This window comes from Alosa pseudoharengus, unplaced genomic scaffold, assembly GCF_046254945.1.
Source record: "Alosa pseudoharengus isolate Yale_2024_CS ecotype anadromous, Long Island Sound unplaced genomic scaffold, YU_APseudo_1.1 YU_APseudo_1.1_scf_11, whole genome shotgun sequence".
Taxonomy (NCBI): domain Eukaryota; kingdom Metazoa; phylum Chordata; class Actinopteri; order Clupeiformes; family Clupeidae; genus Alosa; species Alosa pseudoharengus.
This window is the reverse complement of record NW_027468576.1, coordinates 26,114,090-26,124,125: the sequence shown is the minus strand read 5'-3', so window position 1 is coordinate 26,124,125 and position 10,036 is coordinate 26,114,090. Positions and strand designations below refer to the sequence as shown.

At 39.9% G+C, this 10,036-nt stretch overlaps 1 non-coding gene across 1 annotated transcript; it reads left to right on the top strand.

Moving 5' to 3' along the window:
• The first annotated feature begins 286 nt into the window (after positions 1 to 286).
• On the top strand, positions 287 to 405 carry LOC143117596 (5S ribosomal RNA). The gene has a single exon (XR_012986043.1). It is a non-coding gene; the product is annotated as a 5S ribosomal RNA (ribosomal RNA).
• The last annotated feature ends 9,631 nt before the right edge of the window (positions 406 to 10,036 follow it).

The window sequence follows — 10,036 nt, the reverse complement described above, 5'->3', positions numbered from 1 at the left end:
GTTTGATAAGCTAATATCAGTGTACTTCATGGAGTTTTGCTTATCAGCAGTTGCTACTGCATCATATGTTGTCAACTTAGACGCAGCATTCGATTGACGTGTGTCTGCTATTACGTATCAGGTCTATAAGCCGTGCGCCAAGGAGAAGCGCCCATTCACGTCGCTGGAGCTGCCATGCTTTGCGTCGTTAGTGTTCTATTAGCTGGCCTGGCGCTCTCGGGGCTGAGAGGCAGACGGGTAACACGCGGGAGGAGCTTTAAGTAGGCTATTTTGACCGGTAGCTTTCGCTTACGGCCATACCACGCTGAACACGCCCGATCTCGTCCGATCTCGGAAGCTAAGCAGCGTCGGGCCTGGTTAGTACTTGGATGGGAGACCGCCTGGGAATACCAGGTGCCGTAAGCTTTTCCCACCTTCAGCCAGTGCAACTGTTTTTTGTTTTTTTTAGGCTGTCTTTCTGTGCGTGCCTGCTCCGTTCACCTTTGGCTGCCCGGCAATTTTTCTACACCTTGACTGTTTGCTTCCTGTGTTTGCAAAACCATAAAATAAATAAACAAATGAAAATGCATACGTATTTTCTAAAACAATGTATAAGCGAGCAACCGGTTGGGGAAGAAAAGGACGAGTTGACTGCCAACAGCTGGCTTGGCGTTCTCGAGGCTGAGAGGCAGGCGGGTAACACGCGTGTGACTCCTAGCCGGGTTGAAGAGGCTTTAAGTAGGCTACTTTGACCGGTATCTTTCGCTTACGGCCATACCACGCTGAACACGCCCCCTTTTGCTTCAGTGAGCGTTTGGCTGCAGTGGAGGGAGAAAGGCTCCCTCGAGTGAAGTCGATTTTTATTCTTCATTCATAGCACGTTTAAACCTTTTTTTCAGTTAGTTTTTGTTTCTTTTTTCTCTCGGGAACAAGACCAGCTCAGGCTGGGGGAGTTCAAACCCAACAGATCACACGGTAATCGACCTGGACTGGAAATGGAGGATTCTGAAACAGACGCGGAACGGGCAAGGACAACGAATTTGGACATGACAAAGGTGGACATCAGTACAGAAAGTGTGGAGAAGGAGGTGGGTGAAGGAGGAAGAAGAGAGGAGAGAAATCAAGAAAAAGTGAACGACCCCAGTGGAACAAAACTAGGCCTACCAGACAGCACGAAGATAAGACATTTCACAAGAGACCTTTCCGTGATCATCGAAACGGAGAAATTGACGAAGGTGAATCCAATTGTGTTAATTACAGAGATTGAGAAGTTGGTTGGAGTTGGGAAGTTAATGGCGTTTAGACCAAAAGACAAACAATTTGAAGCTACTTTCGAGCACGTGGACTGTCTGGAGATTTTAGAGGAGGGAATGTTATATGAGGGGAAGTTGGTCGGAGTAAAAAGACTACGAAGAACCGAGATTCTGGTTTCTTTCCTACACTTGCCGCCTTACACGACTGATGGGGAAGTATTGGAGAAACTGGCTAGGTGGGGAGTGGAGCCAATCCTTCCTTTAAGAAGAAGGATGTACCCGGGAACAACAGTGGCAGATGGAACGAGGTATTTAAAGGTCAGATTCCCAAAAGAAGTGGCTTCATTACCATATAGTGTAAAGTTTGAGACGTCAGACGGACCGCAGTATGTGCGAGTGATTCACGACAAACAAATAAGAATATGCAGACAATGTATGGGGCCAGGACATATCATGAGGGACTGTCCAGAATTCACATGTCGAGAATGTCTCCAGCAGGGGCACATGGCCAGGCAGTGCACTGCGCTCAAGTGCCCGGACTGCAAGAGGGCGGACATTAGGTGTATCTGCGACACCGGAGAAAGAGAAGATGGAGAGGAGAGCAACGAGAGTGCAGGAGAGGAGGCTACGTCGACGTCGAAGTTGGTGAGAGCAACAGAGTTGGATGGTGGGAAACAGACAGAGGGAGAGGAGGTGACTGTGCAGATGGGGGGAGAACCAGTGTCGGAAGGAGAGAGACAGACTGCAGGAGTGGAGGTGGAGACGCAGTTGGTGGGAGCAACAGTGTCGGAGAACGAGAGACAGACGGCAGGAGTGGAGTTGGAGACGCAGTTGGTGGGAGCAACAGTGTCGGAGAACGAGAGACAGACGGCAGGAGTGGAGGTGGAGACGCAGTTGGTGGGAGCAACAGTGTCGGAGAACGAGAGACAGAAGGCAGGAACGGAGACTACGACGAAGCTGGTGAGAGCAACAACGTCGGAGGGGGAGAAAGATGACACGTCGTTGCTGCTGACTGCGGAGAGTATCGATGGGCAGCAGTCGAGACATGAGACGGAGGAAGATGAGAGTGAGGAAATGGACCTTGAAAGTCAAAACAATAAGAGAGAGCGGGAAGCAGATGATGAAGGTGGGCTTTTTTCCAAACCTATAGGTTTCAAACATTCAAGAACTAGGTTAAAGCCAACAATTAATATAAAAGCAGTGCTGGCTGAGCAAGAGAAAAGAAGACTAAGATTGCCAGTGCCGGAGTGTCTGTTGAAAAAGACATAAATAATAATGGGGGGGAGTTTTTCACTTTTGTTTTTTATTAGATTTTTTGTTTTATTTATTTTGCTAATGGGACTTAATTTTATTTCTTTAAATTTAAGAGGAGGGGTGAACCCAGAGAAACTACAGAGACTGATCAAGGACACTGAAAGAAGTGAAATAATCATCTTACAAGAGACTAACTGGACAGACAAGGTGGTGGAAGGAATAAAAACGGGGTGGGACGGAGAAGTTGTTTTTAATAATGGAAAAAAAGGAAGAGGAGTGGCTTTCTTAATTAAAAGGAATGTGTGTGATAAAGTAACAAAAATATATAGTGATAATGAGGGGAAAATATTAAGTGTAAGATTTGAAAAGGACAATGAAAAAGTAAATATTTGTAATTTACATGCACCAAATGATGATAAAGAAAAGGTTTCTTTTTTTAAGAAACTTAAGGTGTTATTAGAAGATTGGGGGGAAACTGTAATTGTTGGGGATTTCAATACTCCTTTGGAGAAAGATGACATTGCAGATACTATGGTTTTTAAAACAGAGAGAGGAAGATATGAATTAAAACGTTTAATAAATGACAATGACCTGCAAGATGTATGGAGAGAGAGGAATAAGGGAGTAAGAAAATATAGCAGGAAACAAATTGTGCTTGATCAGTTGAAACAGAGTAGAATTGACATGGTTTTAACAAAGAGGAGTTTTGAGGAAAGTATCAAGAGCATTTATTATAGAAGATGTGGGTTTAGTGATCATGATTATATTGTTTTCAAGATAGATTTGAGTAAAGTAGAAAGAGGTCCTGGAGTGTGGTGTTTAAACACTGATGTTTTAAAAGATAATGTGTATCAAATGGAAATTGAAGGTATAATTGCTAACAGTAAAAGGGAAATGGACCTGTATGAGAATAATTTGGGTATTTGGTGGGATAATCTAAAATTTGATATAAAAAAATATTCAATTGATTTCTGTAAGAAAAGGAGTAAAGATAGGATAAGCAGGGAAAATGTGATAAGGAAAGACCTGGAGAATGTAATAAGAAAATTAAATGGGGCAGAAGAGGATATAGATAGAGTGGTAGAGTTGGAAGAAGAACTTAAAAGAATAGAAGAAATGAAATATCAAGGGGCAATGATAAGAAGTAGAGCTAAATACATGGTAGAAGGTGAAAGATGTACAAAATTCTTTTTTGATTTAGAAAAGAATAGACAAAAATCTGAAGAGATTAAGAGCTTAAAAAATGAGGAAGGGGAAAGAGTAACAGATATAAAACATATACTAAAAGAAATACAAATGTATTACTCCAAGCTCTTCACAAAACAAGGAGTTGAGGAAGAAGCAAAAGATTTTCTTTTGAGTAAAATAAAGAAGAGGGTTGGGAAAGCGGATAAAGAAATGTGCAACAAAGACATTGATTATGAAGAAATAGGAAAGGCAATTGAGGGAATGAAAAATGGAAAGAGTCCTGGGTTAGATGGTTTACCATGTGAGTTCTATAAGGTCTTTAAACATGTTTTGATACCTATTTTGAGACTAGTTTTTGAAGAGGTGTGGGAGGGAGGATCACTTAGCCCCACTATGACGAGAGGGATAATTAAAATAATTTATAAAAGAAAAGGAGATAAAGAAGAGTTACAAAATTTTAGACCAATAAGTCTTTTAAATTGTGATTACAAGATATTGGCAAAATTAATAGCAAATAGATTAAAGCATGTTTTACCGTTAATTATTCAGACAAACCAAGCATATGCAGTATTAGGAAAGGATATATCAGATACAGTAAACAGTGTTAGAGATACTTTATGGCATATGGAAAGAGAAAGAAAGAGTGGTTTTTTAATTAGTGCAGATTTAGAAAAAGCTTTTGATAGAGTAGAACATGGTTTTTTATTTGCTGTGCTAGAAAGATTTGGGTTTGGAGAAAAAATAATAAACTGTTTAAAAGCTTTATATGTTGAAGCAAAGAGCTGTGTTAAGTGCAATGGTTTTACAACTGATTTTTTTTATATAACACGATCAATAAGACAGGGATGTCCTTTATCAGCATTATTGTATTCCTTGGTGGCTGAACCCTTAGGGTTAGCAATTAATGCGGAGAATAAGATAAAAGGTGTGGGGGTGGGGGAGTTTAATAATACTGAAACGAAGATATATCAATATGCAGATGATACAACATTGATCTTAAAAGATGAACAGAGTGTTAATGAAGTGATAAAAGTTTTTGAAGTATATAGTAAAGGCTCAGGAGCTAAAATGAATATGAATAAAACTGAATACTTGAGGATAGGTAAAAATGTCTCATCAATAAAACTTCCCTTTAAAGAGGTACATAGTAATCTTAAAATTTTGGGTGTGAGAGTAGGAGCAAAAGAAATAGAGAATACAAAGACAATGTGGGAGGAAATGCTTGGAAAAATGAAAAATAGACTGACTTTTTGGAGAAGGAGAAACTTAACACTTAAAGGAAAGATTTTGGTGCTCAATACCTTATATTTATCAAAAATATGGTATATCCTGGGATCAGTGAGCCTTCCAAAAACAGTGGCTAAAGACTTAAAGATAATAATCAGAGATTTCATTTGGGATGGGAAACCATCCAAAATAGCCTATGACACTTTAATTGGGAGAGTGGAGGAGGGGGGGTTGGGATTGTTGGATCCAAGTATAAGAATGAGGGCATTGCGGATCAAAACAGTAAAGCTTTTTCTGAGCCAAGGGGATAGAGAATGGAAAAAAACGATGCTGTATTTTTTAAACAAACAATTTGGAATGGGAGCCAATATCTTATGGATGAAAACCAGAGACCATATGACTATAGGAATACCAGAGTTCTACAGAGAAGTCTTGGGAGCATGGAGTGATTTTATAGATAATGTACACTTTCAACCTGAAGGGAGAAAAGAAATTTTGAACCAACCAATATTTTACAATCCAATGTTTAAATGTGTGGGAGGGGAGACTGCAAAACAGTGGTTTGAAGCAGGATTCCATAGAGTGGGAGATCTTTTCTATGAGGTAAAGAAAGGATTCCTGCCTTTAACAGTTTTCTATGATGAAATAGAGGCTGTAAATAAAGATTATGGTAGAGAGAAAATTGAAAAAGAACTTGAAAGTGTAAAGAAATCAATACCAAAGGAATGGATGGAGACAATTGACTGGAATGTTAAAAAGAAGGAAGAGGGAACAATGAAAGTTTTTCTAAAAGAAACAAAAGTAACACTAGATATGTGTGTACTGAAGATTTTCTATGGATATTTTAGAGATAAAGCTTTCAGACAGCCAAGAGCAAACATATATTGGACTAAAATGTTCGAAGACTTAAATGTTGAAGATATTTGGAAAAACATAAGAAATACCTTGAAATGTCCAACTTTGGAGAATTTTGATTTTCTATTGGCCCATAATTGTATTTTGAATGAAATGAGACTGTTTAAAATGGGTTTTGCGGAAGATGAACTATGTAAAGTGTGCAGAGAAGAAAAAGAAGGTCTAAAGCATATGTTTTTTGGTTGTCAAAAGTTAAACATTTTTCTTAAAATGATGAAGGAAATAGCAAAAGGTTTTGGACAAGAAGAAATATACATACAGGAGAATTGGGAAAAGTTGTTTTTATTTGGGAGTAGTGATAAGGGGAAAAAAAGTAACCAAGCATTGAACATTTTTTTGGCAGTAGCAAGACATTCGATCTGGATAAGAAGAACAGTAGCAGGGGCGATTCTAGACCTAGAGCTTTGCTGGGGCACAGGCCCCCAACTCTCAATACATAAAAAAAAAATAATAATAACTGTGCGCGCAATATGAATAAATGGCTAGCCTGATTTGGACCATCACATATCTCCCCTAGGTCACAGACATCCTCCTCCATACTCTGAATAGTTTTACGCCTAGCCCCCATCATGTCCTCATCCGTTTCTTGCCTGTCTCTCCTCCTCCTCCTCCTGCCTGGTATTGGACTGCCCAGCCTGTGCTCTTTCTCCCCTCTCTTCTCGACCTTCTCCTCCTCCTCCTCCTCCAGCACTCTCTCCCTCAATTGTTGTAGCAGCCACTATCCAGCAACATCCAAACACATAGGCATAAGTAGGCCTATACTCACATGCATTAATTTAATAGGCTTTCCTACTAACACAAGGGAAGCTTATTTTTAGTCAAAAGTGAGATATACTTCCCTCCCAGGCAAGGGTCCTATATACATCCTGGCAATACTGCAGTTCTTTGTAGCTTAAATAGCCTACTAAAGCCTTCATACTGAGTTTTGGTGATAATTTGCAAATGTAGCCTATAATAATCTACACAGATGGCTATTCTGATTCTGTGTATATTATTATAGGCTACATTTGCAAATGCAGCAAACTTATTTAAGTTTGCCATTAAACCATTGATCAAATCACAGCACTGGCTATTACCAGCATAAATGTTAATGTTACCGTTAATGTGGGCAAAATGATCATACCTCCCTCATCCTCCTCACTGTTCCTCCCCCTCTGTTCAGGAAGAATTTTCTGATGTCCATCTCTGAATAGTCAGAAGGCTGTGTTTAGTTTTACAGTAGGACAGCTTCACAAACAGTATAGGCTACTTTTACAGGAGTCTCTACAGTATACATATAAATCCTTATTAATTGTCCGCATGTGTGCATGCAGCCTACGCATGGTGTGCGTGTGTGTGTGAGGGAGAGAGCACAAGCTGGTAAACTGTTGCTAAATTTAGGCTACAATGACGCTAAGCATTGAAAAACAGATGCTAGTTATGTTATGTTACCCTAACACTCTCTAACAGCGATCAACTTGTATTTTTTTCTGTCAAACAAGTTGTGAATTTGTTGTAACATTAAACAGGGGACGACTTACTCTATGCTCAAAGTGATTCCACAATCCACAGTGTATGTGTGTGCAGTACAACGAAACACTCGGAAGAATCATGTGAACGATTTTCATTGGTTGTTGCGTTCAATCTTAGCCAGCTACAGAGGTGCTATTTCCTGATTGGCTATTATGGCCCCTTTCTTTATTCCTTGTTTTTTTTTTATTATTGGCTGGTAAGTGACAGACTCGAGCCATGATTAAAGCAGGCACGGAGATGCGCTCATGAATGCCGTTTCCAGCTAGAGCCGCGCTAGAATTTTACTGGGGCACTGGAGACTTTTACTAAGGCACGTGCCCCAGTGAATAAGGTCTAGTGACGCCCCTGAACAGTAGTTAAAAAAAGACAAATGGGTTTGAATATTTGTCAATTATTTGGATTTAAATTGAGAAAGTTGATGGAAACACTGTATGTATACTATGGAAATACTGGTGATATGGAGGTTTTCAATGAAATGTTTATTTATAATAACCCATTCATTCAGATTACATGGGAAGGTGTGAAAATAGATTTGCCAGATTGTTCTGTATATTGAGACAAACCTGCTTTTTTGCACATATTTATGAAAGCTCAATGTGATGTATGTAATGTAATGTAGAATGGAAATGCTATAAAGCATGAGGAACGTTTTTAAGGAATGTAATGAATGTAATGTTATGAAGACTTTTGGTATTTTTATAAATAAAAGACAAAAAAAAAAAAAAAAAATCTCGTCCGATCTCGGAAGCTAAGCAGCGTCGGGCCTGGTTAGTACTTGGATGGGAGACCGCCTGGGAATACCAGGTGCCGTAGGGGAGCGCGGGGCACAAAGTAACGCGGGGTTAAATGTAACACGGACTTTTTCCCTATTTGCAGGGGGTTGATCGAGGCATGCTATTGGTCAGTTAATCACACTACTATGAGACGGTGTTCCACAAATTTTCAGTCAGTATGGACGTGTTTCCACGTAGATCTGCAGCAAAACGCCTTTTGAAGACATCAACGTAAATGTCTAGGTTGTACTTGTCTTTCCAATACTGAGTTGTGGGTGCAGCTCACTGACTCCAATCTTGTATCATCTTAATAACCGTCTTGTAGGCTAAAAATGAACACCGTTTTGAAACATGTAGCCAACTCATAGCAGGAGCTAGCTTATTTTATAACAAACGTGACCCAGCGGGGTTAGTTGTAACGCGCTGTTACAACTAAGCCACTCATACTGTATAATGATGTTGCAATACAAAAATATGCGCGTATTAGTGTTAGTTTAGTTAGTTTTTGTGATGTTTTGCATTTTGCCTCATGTGTTTTCAGGTTTGAGGGCTTTTCTTGGCAGGATTGACCTTGGTTAGACTCTTAGCTTCCATTGGCGCATATTTCTCATGTTATTTCTCCGTATAGAAAATAAAGTCAATTTTCGACACACGTCTGTTGTTAGTTCATGACTTATGTATCATAAATAGTCAGATCCTATTCTATCATACACATTCAGATACATTTATTGAATTAATTTAATTAAAAACAGCCTTTGGGATGAGTGTTACAACTAACCCCGCATATGGGGCAGGTTGTAACATTTCACCTATCGCCACTCTCGGTGGAATTGTAAAAGAACAGTAGCTCCTACAAACAAACTTCCAGTGCATATGTGTAACAGAGATATGTATGTTGCTTGTTAAAAAGTATAACTAGTGAAACTCAAATGATTTTAGAATTATTTAGCCATAACCAAAAAGTGTTACTTTGTGCCCCGCGCTCCCCTAAGCTTTTCTCACCTTCAGCCAGTGCAACTGATTTTTTTTTAGGCCGTCTGACTGTGCGTGCGTGCCTGCTCCCTACCTTCCTTCACACATTTGGTCGCCTTTTCTACCCCCTTGACTTTTTGCTTCCTCCGTTTGAAAAAACAAAGTTCCCGGTTTTGCGCGCAGTGTGAATTGATATTTGATAAGCTGATTTCAGTGTACTTCATGGAGGTTTGCTTGACAACAGTTGCTACTGCATAATGTGTTGTCAATTTAGACGCAGCATTCGATTGACGTGCGTCTCCTATTACGTATCAGGCCTATATGAGCCGTGCGCCAAGGAGAAGTGCTCATTCGAGTCTCCGTCGCTGGGGGGAGCGCCGCGCTTTCAGTCGTTAGTGTTATATTTCTGGACATGTATGGATCATTGTCCACCGGTGACCCTATTTCACAAGGCGAGAACTACAGTTGGAGCAGGTAATTGTGTCTTTTTCCGTCCAGTAGTTAAAGCAAATTGGACCCGTGAAACACCTGTCTTGCTGTAGCCTAGTATCTAGCGTTCACCACACACGATCTGTATGCGCCTTCCTAACTGGCCAGACAGACCTAACTCGGAGCCTCCGCATCCCGTCGGCTAAGTGTAACTTGTTTATATGGAGAGGCTTTCTGAAACGAAGCTGATATTTAATGAATTGTAAATTAGGGCTGTTCTCTCGAGTGAAACGTCCCCCAAATGTTTTCACTCTGCTTAAAAACAGCACTTTTGTTTTTTTTTTTTCTTTGTTTTTACTTCGTGTTTTGTGTTTCATCTTTTTTTTTCCTTTTAAAAAAAAAGGGGGGGGGGAAAGCTGATCCTTTTTACTCTAATGATATTTTCAAACATCTATTTTAGTTAAGCTTACTTGTGGTAGTTTCACTAAGTGTACACCAAGTGGTTTTTGCCATGCTATGTCACCTTTAGAATCT